The following is a 16,392-nucleotide window of genomic DNA, read 5'->3' as shown; positions in this document are numbered from 1 at the left end:
TTTTCTTTACAAGAGAGTAAAACCGCACATAACTTTTGAGTGCAGCATCCAATTTTGTGAACGCGAACAGATTTGAATCCACGATTTTTTTCGTAACCCATGTATCAAAAATGGCGGATGTGCTCGCCAAAAAATTTTTTAATTTTTTTTCTATGTAATTGTAAAGGAAATTTGAAATTTACCATATACCCTCGTTAGCATAAATGCTGAGGGTATAATGAAGGAATTGGACTGCATTTTTCACGACTCTAATTTAACTGCATCCGGAAGCAGTTTAAATGTGAGGAATGGATGATACTCGTTGGATCGCGTAAAATGTGGGGAATGGAGTGCCTTTTTCACGACTCCATTAGAACGGCATCAAAACATGCTATGGAAGAATTAGTCCACATTGTACTACTTCCAATACATTTTGCTGGGGTTTAGCTAATATTAATCGGGGTGCCCTTATTGATATGAGAGAAGTCTCCCTTGTCCCTTCTGGAATGTTTGTGGAACAATTATGGAGCTGATAGGTGCCTCGAAAACCAATCAACCAACCAGGAGCCCCTCGCCTGATTCATGATTTACTGCAAGAGTATAAAAATTTTGTATTACACTGGGGGAGTCATAATCATTTGAACCTTGAACGTTCTCAATTTCCAGAAACCAATCATAGTGACCATTTAAACCGCCAAATACTCGCCTTGGCTGAGAGGGCTGTACCCATGAGGCTGAGAATTTATCTGGAAAATAAGAGAGAAGAATTGAATTCTATTGAATGACCAATTGTACTGGTTGGTAAGATAAACATCTTATATCATTGAGTAAAAAAGCGGAAGAAGAACACATTTGTCACATTTTCAGTAAGTAAACATGTGAAGATTGGAAAATAGTTAGGGGCATACTTGGTTGCAAATTGAATGGTAAAATCCGACAAACAAATTATCTTCGATTTACTCCAACGTATTACCAGGATTATTAAAAATACCGCCTGGACTTAAATCTAAATTACATACACCTTCGAACTAAAATCATTGAGTAGATGTTTGAAGTTTCAACAGTAGGAAGAATAACTATTTTATACTAAATAATTTTTATCCGCCGTAAGTTATTATTCAAAATTTGAAATGTATTTGATTGAATAAGTTGCTGGAGAATAAATTATGTACATACAATTTAGAAAATTATTAGAGTCAGTTAACGTTCAGATCATAACAATTTTAGAGTTTTCTGCATTACATCTACATTTAAAAACTCATTGAGTTGAATAAACAAAACCATACATTGTTTTCAAATTCCAGGTGTACAAAATACACAAAATTCCCTCAACAAATGAATACGTATTCAGACGACAATCATCAAAGATTTTATCAACATTTGTCTACACCCTCATAAACATACCTAATAATAGTATTAGGGAGACTTAATAACATGGCATATGTGTCGCAGATATTTTGGCACATGTTTGCCAAAAAAGAAGCACAAAATTTATACAAATAAAACCATCAGAAAGCAGACAATGCTTCTTCTTAATCCAGCTATTCATTGCTACAATGTATCGGCTAATATTATACAACATGATTTTATTGACCATCACAATCGCTTCTATTCAGACTTGGTATTATTGTTAAAATGAGAATAATAAAAACACAAAACTGTTGATAATATCTGATGGCATAGCTTAAATTAATATTCAGTGACACGTAACCAATGTCTGAAACCTATCATGATGGATTTGAAATGATTCCACTACAAGTGAGTTTTGCGTTTTTTGCTTCTGCTAAATTTAATTTTGTTAACAATGTGTACGTAAAACACAATCAACTTAAAAATAGTTTTATATTATTAACCCATAAAATGCGGAGCAAGAAGTTGTAATATAAATATGCAGCTAAGCAACTTAACTAAAGTAGACTAACTGGCATTTTTGGTTTTCAAAGGGTTAATATGTTTTAATGAGAACATGAAAAAACACATGTTATCTGTCAAGGTACATTTACATACAACATATTTTGAAGTTTTTTTTTTGCAAAATTTACATGGCCATTTTTAGTAAATGTAAAAAACGCAATTGTACTTTTGGTGTAAGAATAGGTTGTTCATTAAAAATCCTCATTTCCGTTTTCTCCTATTTCTTCTTACCAAATAAGTTCTTTGTAGAATAAGTTTATAAGTAAATGTAATTTTAACACGCAATATAATTGAAGGTGTTCTTAGAATGGAATGATCAATTTTAAAGAAGCAATTTGACCGAACATGGACATTATTTTTCGCGGTATAGGACAAGCTTCGTAAAAATTACCTGCCTATTCTGAAGCAGGTTCACACTTAATCGAACTTTTTTTATTTTTTGATAGTTGGTGCCACCACACTTCTTTGTATCATTATCCTGGGAAGTACAGACTTGTCCACGAATAACCGACCCTTGTTTGTTGCCATTTCGGCTATCAAGTTAATCCAATTTTATATTCTATCATTCCAACTTTAAGCAACCTTTTCATTTTACATGCAAAATAAAGAATATCCAATATTCTTTATTTTTTACTCTTCAGCGGAAGATATTGATAAAAATCCAAAGCAGTAATGCAAAAAAATAATCTCTTCCTCATGTTTATAGCATAACGTACTGGTGGAAACCACAACTAATGGGGCGGTGTAGCTAAACTGATCGATTACTATGGATAAATGGATCGATCACCACCAATAACACCAACACCAAACATTTAAACACCATCAACAACAACAATTGGCTTGTGAGTAAAATAACAGCAGCAACAACAAAAAATTTATCAAAACCTCAAAATGTTATGCGTATAAAGAGTTTCCGTCTGGCTTCCGATGCGAAGGAGGTTTATCTAAAGAAGATCATTTCCCCAATGCCACAAATTTATTCTTGAAGACCATCATGGGCATTATCGTTACGAATTTAAGAATTTTGCATAAGTATGAGGATAATGTAATAAATCATGATCGTCAATTACCCTTTGGCTTATAACAGTCTTCCTTTTTTGTTCGTTTTGTTTTGTTCTTTAACGTTTTACTTTGAGGAAGTGTGGCCAGGGTCAAAGCGTAATTTTAAAGTGGATGATATGTTTGAAGGAGATGCATTTAGTTAAGAGTAGGAGGAGAATACAGCGTTAACGAAACATACGCAGAATAATGCGTGAATCTTCAGTGGTGAGGGTGGAGTCGAAGTGTTGCATTGCGTGTTATAATATTGTTCATATTTGTTAAAGATTCAAAATATAATAATTTGGATATTGTAATTTTTTTTGGATGCCATAGGATATATGTTATATATTTGCATAAGTTCACAGTGTGTACAGTGGATGGGAAGGTGAGACAAACAAGTATCACACAAGTTTATGAAAAACTAAACAAAAGTTATGGTAGGAACGGGTCCAACAGGGCGTTACTCTACACTACTACGCCTGTGCAAAAGCTTTTTTACGAATCAAATCCCTTGGTATTCTTTATTTCAAAATAGCAAGCATGTTGGGAAAATATGTCAGGTTCCCTATGTTTTTTACCTATTCCTCCCACATACGTTTTTTTTATTCCGACTGCTAAATATTATCCCAGCATTTCGACATGTATCCTGATTACAAGGTTAAGATGAGCTGACGGACAAACACATATGTCAGATCGATACAGCTATTCGAAGCCTTAATTTTTGTTTATATAATGGTGGAACCTACGATCATCATTTCGAAGTGTTAACCTCCTAAAATATGTGATTGATATTGTAAAGAGACGAAATTATTGGCTTTCCTTTCTCCAATTTGTATGTGTCTGTCACCAGAGCTGGGTAGTATCGAAAAAAAGTTTCTCTTCGGAACGCATGGTACAATTTAATGTTTCATTTCACGGAATTGGCCAAAAAGGCGTTATACTTCACTCTCAACTAATCCCTATACAATATTAGGAACCGTCAATGACGACAACGGCACTGTAAATTAACCAAACTAACAGTCTGAATCCTGACGCGGACACAAAGTCACAGGCAGTCTGGTGGGCAAACGAATTTTGCGAATTATGGAAAATAACTTGAAAAATATATAACAAGGACCCGCGACGAAGGTTGACACTGATTTTAACGCTTACAAGCACGTTTTATGACAAAATCTAAACGCTCCAAGAAAAAAATTATTGGTTTCGGAAATTTTTATCTCTTGGTATTGTGAATATGCCATACGTCTCGTGGACTGGTTCTAGTCTTGAACCTTTTAACATGGATCCATTTTCCAGCTGCAAATATATTAGCAACGTTCTCAACCGATGTGATAAACAAAAACGAATGTCCAATAAATACTTTCAAGTCCTATAAATCATTCGTTGCATATGGCATCATACCGACGATGATCCAATTTGAAGAGTTGGACAATCTATTTCCCGGAGCGGATCGATCTTTCTAGTTCCTTTTCCCAAAAGGAACTAGTTCCTTAAAGTAGTCCGAGATCGATATAGTTCAACGAATCTTTGTCTTTCATCGTTCTTTTCATTCCAAATAGTTCCGAGATCGAAATAGTTCAAAGAATATTTCTCTTTCGTCGCTCTTTTTGCTATAAATAGTTCCGAGACCGAAATGTTTTCATTATTTGAATTGACATAAAAATAAAAAAAATTGCAGCGAAAACACCAACAACGAAAGATCGACGTAAGCGTTAAATTGAAGGAACAAGAAAAAGGAAAGGAACTATATGAACTAAAGGAACTATATAAACGCAAGAGCTGGATATAGTTCCTTGTCCGGAATAGCTCCTTGGAACTAGTTCGTTCCGGAACTACACAACTTTACCAATTTGCCTCCCTGCAAATACGCAAGAACTTAGAGGAAATGTATCAGGTTTGTCTGTAACACTCTTACGATCCCGGTATGTGAAGAGAAGTGAAGATAACTTACAATTTCAAAGCAAGGGAGCCTGGACACTCGACACGGAAATACTACAGACCAATAAACATATAATTATTTTAACCCAATCCCTGTGGAAGATTTTACAAAAACAATTAAATTTAAATTTTCACGGGCATGAAGTGGAACTCTAATGACCGAAAGATAAGAACAAATCGATAGAGGGACACCTTTGTAGTTAGAAAGAAATACTAATATTAATATAAATATGTTCAATTTGTGGATTTATTATTCTAAACGACTACAAGCATTATAAGTGGTACCATATACTAACACCGCATTGATTGGGTTAATGCGACTGCCTCTAATTCGTTGTGGATAGTGTAGGGCTAAACCTCTCCTCGGAAACTAGCTATTAAAGTAAAAATCCAGACTTGCAATTTTGAAGGAAAGGGAGCGAAAGAAAGTCGAAACAGTTAAAGAAGTATCAGTCGGCTTGGGCAACAGAGATATACCCTCAGCCTGTGTATAATGAAACAATTTTTCCCAAAAAGCTTAGGTATTTAGAGAGTTTTGAAAATGTTGGGCGTATGAAACGACAAAAATGTTGATTAGGATTAAAGAGCAAAAGTTTTGCGGAGGAAATACTTAAAGGAATGGATCGACATTGACCATTATGGAAGTGGATCCCCAGCCACTACATATGGTGCCATAGGGGGTTTAAAGGAATGGATCGACATTGACCATTATGGAAGTGGATCCCCAGCCACTACATATGGTGCCATAGGGGGTTTTTACTCCCTTCGGGCTTTTTGCTCAAGAAGTGTGGGTTTGCCCCTAAAAACTTTTACCATCGTAATTGAGGCAGCGAATGCAAGTTGCTTCAACAAAAATCAAAGTGATTCGATAGCAGGTCTTAAAGTGAACTTATCCGAAATTTTGTTTGAGAGGTACTGGATATCTTTGAGAGGATATCTGGTGGATATATTAGGATGTGTGAAGTATGGACCATATCGGTCACTCCGTTTAAGAGTTATTGTGCGCACAATTTTTTCGAACATTTTGAACATTTGTGGTGGAGGTACCTGAAGGAGTGGACCGATATGGCTTATCTTCGAACTTTAACTATGTTTGGATAAAATATAACTAAGGCCCAATTTTTTGGGCCAATCGGTAGTTCCTTTCGAGAGTTATCTTGCGCTCCAACCACATCATAGGGTGTCATAGGGGTTATGTGCCACTTTCAGGCTATTTTCTCAGGAAGTATGGACTTGCCCCAGATGAAACTTGTACCGTCGTATGTGGGGCCGTGAATACAAGATGCTACAACAAAAATCGAAACGATTCGAGAGCAGATCCCAAACTGAACTTTTCCGAATTTTTGTGTGGGATGTACCCGAAGGCGTGGACCGATTGAGTTCATATTGGAACCTCATCTAAGTTTGGTAGAAATTTTACGATGTGCAAATTTTGGATCAAATCGGTTACTCCCTTCAAGAGTTTTCGTGCGCATAAATTTTCCGAACATTTTCGAACTTTTGTGGGGGAGGTACCGGAAGGAATGGACCGATATAATCCACCTTCGAACTTAAACTAAGTTTGGACAAAATATTTCCAATTAGTGGATTTACAACACAATATAGAGCTTAATGCTCAATGAAGAAGTTAAAGAATACACTTCTGAGATAAGGTTTCTAATGTATGATTTTTTAATATATCCACTGTATCTACCTCAAATGGATGCTGACATTATGAAGACTGAAAATGGACATTTTCATAATAGGGACGCGCAGCTGGATTTATCTAAAAGCATATTATTCGATACTAGTACTCGCGATTTCGCATTTTTTATTTTTTATGAGCGTGTAGCCTTCATAGGCACGGTGCACAGTGTTGCCGCGTGGACAAAAATAAAAAAATGTGATGTCAACTTTTACATATGTTTATGTTTTTTCTTACAGTAAACACATCTGAAAGAATTTTGTCGATATGTGCATCCATAATGAAGTTATAGCTCTTTAAACATGAGAAATATTTCCCAGGTAATCAAAGGCGATGATCATATGAAAATTAGACGACATTTAAAATAGCATTTTCTGAAAAATTTGTTAATATTACTAAAAGCTTTGAGTGGGGATTTGATGAGTGGGCTATAAATATAACGTTTTAGTACAAAAAGTTGATATTAACATCACATGGCCAATGTACCGTTATCAAGAAATCGAAATTTAAATTTGATAAACAAAATTCAAAATTCTTAATATTTAGTAGAGCAGATCTTTTGATTGCCACCTATTGCCACCTTGGCTCCTGTTTTCCGTTAATAAGACATTTCTTCCAAATCAATATGTGTAAAAACATTCTGCCCATCCCTGCAACCTTCTGAGATATATCGGTTCAGATTTTATATAGCCCCTATATATATATTTTCCCGATTTTGCTACAACTCGTTCAATTTTGATCGAATAGCCATCAAATTTAGTATGTGTTATTTTCTTAGGCCCCTGAGTAGCTACACCGATTTTTACAACAATCGGTTCAGATTTAGATATAGCCCCTATATATATATATATTTCCCCGATTTTGCTATAACTCGAAAAATTTTAATCGGATAGCCTTCAAATTTAATATGTGATATTTTCTTAGGCTCCTGAGAAGTATCACCGATTTTAGCAAAATCGGTTCAGATTTGGATATAGCCCCTATATATATTTCCCCGATTTTGCTATAATTCGCTCAATTTTTGATGAATAGCCTTCAAATTTAACATGGGATTCCTCAGGCCCCTGTTCAGTTTTACCGTTGAACTGGGTTGATGAATGTTTGCAAAAGTACTTATGAGGACACAGGCATAAGAAAACATCCCATGTTAAATCTGAAATTGACCGCTTTATAGCAAAATCGGTGAAAGATATATATGGAGGCTATATCCATATCTGTACCGATTTTTGCGAAATCAAATCATAATCGGTAAAACTGAACAGGGGCCTGGGGAAACGTCCCATGTTAAATTTGAAGACTATTCATCAACAATTGAGCGATTTATAGCAAAATCGGGGAAAGATATACATATATAGGGGCTATATCCAAACCTGAAGCGATTTTTACGAAAATCGGTGGAACTACTCAGGAGCCTAAGAAAATATCACATATTAAATTTGAAGGCAATTCGATTAAAATTGACCGAGTTATAGCAAAATCGGGGAAAGATATATATGGGGGCTATATCCAAATCTGAACCGACATGGACCAAAGTTCATATTTTTCATTCCTGTGCACTCAAAAGTACTTGTGCAAAAATTCATCAACCTAGGTCAACGCCTTCTATTTTTGTCCACATTTGTATGGAAGCGGCAACACTGTGCGGTGCGCCTTAACTAATTTTAAATGGAAGGTGCTTACACCTGGGAAGTTTTTGCAGATTCTGAAACTACAATGCTCATAGATGAGAAATATCAAGAAACAAAAAATCGCCGAAGGGGTTTTCAAATAAATCGCGATTTAATTTCACATTTTTAGGGGTTCTTTAGGTTTTCACGTTTTTGTTTGGAAACCGCATGTCCTATGTAAATGGGTTTAAAAAAATGTTGTAGCTGTGAAAATTCTCCACAAGATTGACCTTTATGATATTTTCGTAGGTCTTACCGTTTTTGAGATATAGGAGTTCAAATTGAGACAATGCACTGATTGTATCGCCTCCTTATAAAACAATGTCATTACTGCAATTTCCCTGATTAAACTTATATATCTTGAAAATGGTACAACCTAAGAAAAAATAAATCACCCAATCTTGTAGAGAATTTTTACAGCTTCAATATTTCCTTTAGTCCCATTTTGATATGACTTGCGGTCTCCAAGCAAAATCTTGAAGACTTAAGATGAAAACATAAAAATTTGAACTGAACCCCTATATCTCAAAAGTGGTAAAACCTACGAAAAAACCTAAAGGTCAGTCTTGTAGAGAATTTTCACAGCTACAACATTTCCTTAAGACTCATTTCGATACGACTTGCGGTTTCCAAGCAAAATCGTGAAAACCTAAAAAACCCCTAAAATTGTGCGGTTTTCATCTAAAGTTAGTTAAGTCGCATTGAGCATGCTATTGTTTAATAAGGAGGCGATACAGTCAGTGCATTGTCTCAATTTGAACTTCTATATCTCAAAAACGGTAAAACCTACGAAAATTTCATAAAGGTCAATCTTGTGTAGAATTTTCACAACTACAACATTTTCCTTAGGCCCATTTACATAGGACTCGCGGTTTCCAAGCAAAATTGTAAACACCTAAAGAACCCCTCCGGCGATTTTTTTTTTTTTTTTGTTTCTTGATATTTCTCATCCAGGAACATTGCAGTTTCAGAATCTGCTAAAACTTCCCAGGTGTAAGCACCTTCCATTTAAATTTGGTTAAGGCACACCGTGTAGGATCACAGCAATCTGCGCTCAAAACCGAAATTCTTCTGCGTACATTTTTCTAAAAAACCTGTTTTTTTGATTCAAATTTGCAAACGTCATTCGATTTCCGTTGAAACCCGCGTAAATTTAGTTTTTTTTACGTTGTGAATCTAATAAGACACAGCGCGTCGAAATCTATCCACTAGATCGGCGGATATGATACCACTCAAATTTCCAAAATCTGCAAAAAAATGCTTTTGAAAATATCGCGTATTTAAAATCGGTTTGGATGTTTTATTTCTACTCAAGTAAATAGAACGATATTCCTGCTCATAGTGTCCAAAAACAGATATTTAAAAATTATAGCGAGTTCCGAGATACAATTGATTTTTTCTAAAAATTATGTGCGAAGCTACATCCACGGTTCTTCATGGATCGCAAAGAAACGACATCGAATGATGTATATATAAATGAACTTCGTGGAAGTTATGACCATTTCACTGTTTTTGCACCCTAATATGCAAGCGATGCTATATCGTGGTCGCCAAATAGAATTTCACAAACTGTACATCAAATAAAAGGGATTGATTCGCTGCGTTGGAAAATCGGATGCGCATCATGTACATTTCACTATTACACGGTTTATATGCGATTCAAGAGTTGTATTATTCAATATAACATTAGTTTAATTTTAGGCCGCGATTTGAATTTCTCGTGATTAATTATAATGATCTCAAAATTTTCGAATTTTCGAGAAATTTAGTTGCAACTGAATATCTTCATTATTGCGTGAAAATTTGACGAACATGTCGAAAAACTCAAATATATTTTTCTTTAACTTTTCCTATGAAACCATAAGAAAATAAAATTAAAATAATAAGATTTTTAATTTTTTCGTCATATTTCCTTTGTATTTTTGCTAATCATGTTATCATAGCTCCAACCTTCACGACTTAGGTTTCATTTTATTTCTTATAATGTTTTGATATATGGGGTCATACCAAACCAAGGACTTCTGTCCACAAGTTTGGTTGACAAGTTTATTGACCACTTTGAGCCCTGAATGCCAAATTACCTCCAATTCAGTATAAACTTCGCGTGAAGTGTTATCTTGATATCAAGACTCATAATTTTTCCCAAAGATCTACTATCACTAATCACAATCATATTTCCCTATGCTTTTAGATCCACAATGTTTGGCCAAATCGATAAATCCGTTCGACAGACGCAATCTTGATAGTTTCCATTTATATATACCGTTATTAGCCTGAGAGCATAAAGGCGATTTTGAATCACCGTGCACGGGGGACGATGTATTTTAGCTTCGTTCTCTTATTCATAGTAATGTGTTTTAGGGACTTATCTTCTCGATCGTGGACTACAGTTTTTATTGAGGATAGTGCGTAAGGGCGCCAATGTTTGTCGATCGGGAACCACAGGCATTTGGTTCTTTTCCTCAAATCACCCCCAGATTCGTTGATCTGTCCACCACTGCTTATTTGGTTCTATTTTGATTTTGAACCACTGTAGCATTTGTTTTCGCATACATTTAGGTGCTACCTTAGATGATTTATTAACTGATCCCATCATAATAAAACAATATTTCAAAAGGCACAAACTGGAAGACCGAAAAACAAAACGAACACCCGAAGTAGCGAAACAAATATTTGCATATTCAATAATGGTTGGGCATTTAATAAGTCCTTACATAACTAAAAAACAACAAACACTAAAACAGCCACCGACACCACCTCCACGGTCAACAATCTATACTGCAAGCTATACAACGTTGCAAATTATATTTCATGGTGCTGTGAAATGTGGCAGTAGCAAAACCAGCATGACCAGCGGTTTAAACTTTAAAATATGGATATTTTCGAATAAAGAAAATTAGATGAGGTTAAGTGGAAAAAGGTGAAATGGAACCGCAGGCGAAAATTTTTAGTTAAAATTTCGTTTGCCGCTTGGAATTACAATACAACTTTTAGTTTTTATTCGTATACATACATATGTGTGGATAAATGTAGGTGGATGTAAAAAGATATTAATCAACTATAGATTTCGTAGACAAAATATTTGGTTGATACAATAAAATATTTTTTAATCCCTCAATATATGGTATTTACTCCGACTTTGTCAGTTTTCTGGACATCACAGTAATTTATTCGTAAAATTACCTTAATAGGTTTAATTCAAAACGTTTTTAAACACACAAAATCTGGTTTCGTACCAATTCGCCTGAAAAGAATAGAATTTACAATTTAAGCGCCATCATAAAAACTTGTCCAGTTTAAACATTTGTTTTTACCACTTTTAAAGAATATTTACAAAACACCAAACAATAGCCCGCGTATTGATTTTCAGTGGTGCATCTAAAAGGATTATTTGCATACAAACTTCAACCCTTAAGCCACAACATGGATAGGAACCATTACCATGCACTTCATATGTTTTTTTGTGTTGGACGTATGCAGCCCATATCAATATGCAGATGAAGGTAATATGAGGAGTAGTGTACTCATCGAACATGGTATGGCAATGACGTATCACTTTTATTCATTTTACAAATTTTAAGCATTGTCCTTTGACGTTTCTCAATTGGTTGCGGGTTGATTTAATGAAGACAAAGGAAACAAAATTGCAGCCACTCGAAAAGTTAAAGCACACACAAAAAAGGATTGAAAGGACTCTCTAATCCTGTCCAAAAAAAAAATGCTGGCATTGTTTGGTAATTTTTAACACTTGACTATTTACATTGTTTACATTTATTTGCCTAATAATGCTGTAATGCTCCTCTCCAATGCGGAATATGTGTATCCATGTCATGAGGGCTCCTTTTGTTCAGTTTGTGTTTGTCTCTTCATTTCGTAGAAAGATACTCGACAATTGATTTGTTACATGTTGGCGCTATTGTTTTGTTGTTTAATAATAAAATAAATGTTATGACAATAGAGATGAGTAATAAAACAAATTCACGGGCTAAAGGGAGATATTTGTGAAAGAAATCACGGTGTATCAATAGATGGAGTTGGGTATAATATGGAAAATTCTTAGGAAAGAAAACTTCCTAGAAACTAAAATGTAGGGGGAATTTTTGAAATTATAAAATTATGTCCAAGTCTACGGGCAGATGGAAAAACGGTCTTAATCAGTGACAAATTTGACTAATCAAACATTTTTATATGGACTATATATTTAAATATAGACATCTTCTGATCACTTCCAATAATTATACTATTATAATCATAATTTATGGAAACACCCAGACAGTCAGTAAATCAATATGAAGTAATATTGTAAACAAGTAAGAAAGTATCAGTTAGCTATGCAGACGGAGATATACCCTCAGCCAATGTGAATTGAAACTTTCATCTACGGACAGATCGAATGTACATATTTAGGGCCTTTTCAGAATGTTGTGGCCCTTTTTGGATATTTGAACTTGCCGGCAAAAATATGGATTAAAGTTTAAAGTTTAAAAGTGTTACGGAGGAAGTACTTAAAGAAATGGGCCGACATTGTCCATTATGGAAGTTGATCTTATGTTGGGAGTCATATTTTTCGATAGACTTGTGCACCGAAAACATAATTGCTCTGTTCCAGAACCTGCCACTATTTTTTATAACGATAACAATTTTTCCTTTATGTTATCGAATAAAATAGTAGATTCTTGCAGTTCTGGAACAGGCCAAATATCGATGTAAACAGCACCACAACGAACAGCATCGGTATACATTTCCAAAGGCTCTTCGAACTTAGGGTCTGTTCTGCACTTATGGGGGAGGTACCCTAAGGAGGGGACCAATATGGGTCATTTTCGACGTTAACTTAATTTGGATAAAACAAGTAAAAAAGTGTCAGTCGGCTTTGCCGACAGATATATACCCTCAACCAATGTCTTTAGGTGACCTGAAATTTGTGGCCCTTATTGGACATTTGAACTTGCCGACAAAAATGTGGATTAAGAATTAACTGCACTAAGACACAAATGTTGAATTTTGTGGGGGACCTTAGGGCGGACCGACATGGGCCATTTTAGAAGTTAAACTAAATTTTCAAGTGCTATCGTCCTAGTATTTTAGTGACATTTTTTTAAATATTGTGTAGAAGTAAGGGAAGTTGTGGACCGGTATTGCCCCATGAAACTAAGTTTGGATATAATATGACGAAGACCAAATTTGGGGCCAAATCGGTTGAACAGTTCGAGAGTTATCGTTTTATTCGACCGCCACATATGGTGACATAGGGGGTTTTTACACCTTTCGGGCTATTTTCCAAAGAAATATGGACTTGCCACTGAAAAAACGTTTACCGTCTAATGGAGGTAGCGAATGCAAATCGCTTCAAAAAAAATCAAATTGATTCGAGAGCAGGTCTTAAAGTGAACTTATCCGAAATTTTGTGTGAGAGGTACAAGAAGGAGTAGACAAATATCCATATGTCCATATTCGAACCTGATCTATATCTGGTAAATATATTGGTATATATATGGTAGATATATCAAGAGTTATCGTGCGCATAATTTTCGAACTTTTGTGGGGGAGGTACCTAAAGGAGTGCACCTATAGGGATTATCTTCGAATATAAACTATGTTTGGACAAAATATTATGAAGGCCAAATTTTGGACCGAATAGGCAGATCCGTTCGAGAGTAAAATGTCGCTCCAACCACTACACACGGTGTCGTAGGGGTTTTTTGCAACTTTCAGGCTATTTTCTCAGGAAGTATGGACTTGCCCCTGATGAAACTTGTACCGTCGTATGGGGCGCAGTGAATAGAAGTTATTGCAACAAAAATCAAAGCCATTCGAGAGCAGGTCCTAATCTGAACTTATCCGAAATTTTGTGTGGGAGATACCCGAAAGAGTGGAACGATTGAGTCCATATCGAAACCTCATCTAAATCTGGTAGAAATTTCACGATGTGCAAAGAATGGAACAAGTCGGTAACTTCCTTCGAGCGTTATCGTGTGCACAAATTCTCCGAGTGGAAATCGAATGTTTGGACTAAATTGTTTGCTCCGTTCAAAAGATATCGTGCATGCCATTTTAGTGACATTTTTTAAATATTGGTGGAAGTACCGGAAGTTGTGGACCGGTATTGTACATCTTCGAACTGAAACTAAGTTTGGACTAAATACAATCGAACCTCTATTATCCGTAATGTTCGGAACCGGAGGCATTACCGATAATCGATTTTTCTGGACGATGGAGTAACAGAGTTTCTCATGTTTTTATACCCTCCACCATATGGAGGGTATAATTAAATTTGTCATTCCGTTTGTAACACATCGAAATATTCGTCGAAGACCCTATAAAGTATATATATTATTGATCAGCATTACATTCTATGTCGATTTGACCATGTCCGTCCGTCCGTCTGTCTGTCTGTTGAAATCAAGATACAGCTCGCAATTTTAAAGATAGAGAGTCAAAATTTGGTACAGAAGTTTCTATTACTTGCAGGATGGTTGGTATTGAAAATGGGATATATCGGTCCACGTTTTGATATAGCCCCCATAGAACGGTACCTCCCGATTTTCGGTATTTTTAAGGTTTTAGCTTCATTATCCTACCAAAATGGCTGAAATTTGGTACGTAGTCTTTTTTAGGGGTGTGAAACTTCCCCCCAGAATTTTGTCGGTATCGGTCCACACCTTCATATAGCCCCCATAGAACGGAACCTCCCGATTTTCGGTATTTTTAGGGTTTTAGCTTCATTATCCTACCAAAATGGCTGAAATTTGGTACGTAGTCTTCTTTTGGGGTATAAAACTTTGGTTAGTAGTCTTCTATAGGGGTATAAAACTTTCCCCCAGAATTTTGTCGGTATCGGTCCACACCTTCATATAGCCCCCATAGAACGGTACCTCCCGATTTTCTGTATTTGTAAGGTTTTAGCTTCATTATCCTACCAAAATGGCTGAAATTTGGTTAGTAGTCTTCTTTAGGGGTATAAAACTTTCCCCCAGAATTTTGTCGGTATCGGTTCACACCTTTATATAGCCCCCATAGAACGGTACCTCCCGATTTTCGGTATTTTTAAGGTTTTTTTTTGGCTGAAATTTGGTATTTAGACTACGTTGGGGGTACTCAAACTTCCCCTTTAAATTTGTCGGTATAGGTCCACGCCTTCATATAGCCTCCATGGAAAGGTATCTCCAGATTTTTCGTATTTTGAAGGTTGTGTCTTCAATATTCCACCAAAATGGCTGAAATTCCTATATCTTCCTATATCCCCATAGAAGCGTACTTCTTGATTTTCGGTATTTTTTAAGTTTTAGCCTCATTCTCTTACCGAAATATAGGAAATTTGGTATTTAGTCTTCTTTGAGCCTAAAAACTTTCCGTCAGAAATAGCCCCCATAGAATGGTGCCTCACATTGTTTTACCGAAATTGCTGAAATTTAGTATTAAGTCTTCTTCATACACGAGAGGAAACTAATTATTCCATTTTACTTCAATACAACTTGTGGTGGAGGGTATAACAAGTTCGGCCCGGCCGAACTTAACACCGTTCTTACTTGTTTAATAAAAAAAATACCGATTCGTGCAAATATTTGTAAATATAAGCAATTTTGAATTTAATATGGAGTTTAAAGACTGAAACTATTCTAAAATAATTAATGTTTGCATTATTTTTTTCACTGAATTTTGGTCAAAAAAATATAATGCCGAATCATAAAGATTTTCGCGGTTAAAAGGTGTAAAATTAACGAAAAAGCCTGTGTTTTTCATTCCCGGAGAATGGAGGTTTACTGATAGTCGATTCCCGAATAAGGTTCGACTGTATGACGAAGGCCAAATTTTGAACCAAATCGGTTGATCAGTGCGAGAGTTATCGTGCTCCCCAACCACTACATAGGGTGCAATAAGGGGTTTTTACAACTTTCGGACTGTTTTCACAAGAAGTATGGACTAGCCCTTGAAAAAACTATTACTGTCGTAATTGAGGCAGGGAATGAAAGTTCCTTCAACAAAAATCAAAGTGACTCGAGAGCAGGTCTTAAAGTGAACTTATCCGAAATTTTGTGTGAGAGGTACCCGGAGGATTGGGCAAATATAGTGCATGTTCGAACCTGATACCTGATAATATCTGGTAGATATATAAGATGTGTAAAGTATGGACCAAATCAATCACTCCCTTCAAGAGTCAAAAGGCGC

At 35.7% G+C, this 16,392-nt stretch overlaps 1 pseudogene; it reads right to left on the bottom strand.

Annotated features, from left to right (window-relative positions):
* Positions 1-531: 531 nt before the first annotated feature.
* The window catches only part of LOC141398443 (uncharacterized), a 70,672-nt pseudogene continuing 54,811 nt past the window's right edge, over positions 532-16,392 (bottom strand).

This window comes from Musca autumnalis, unplaced genomic scaffold, assembly GCF_047663935.1.
Source record: "Musca autumnalis isolate F117 unplaced genomic scaffold, ASM4766393v1 scaffold_3, whole genome shotgun sequence".
In the NCBI taxonomy this organism is placed as follows: domain Eukaryota; kingdom Metazoa; phylum Arthropoda; class Insecta; order Diptera; family Muscidae; genus Musca; species Musca autumnalis.
Note: the sequence above shows the minus strand (reverse complement) of the source record. Positions and strands in the feature narration are given on the sequence as shown.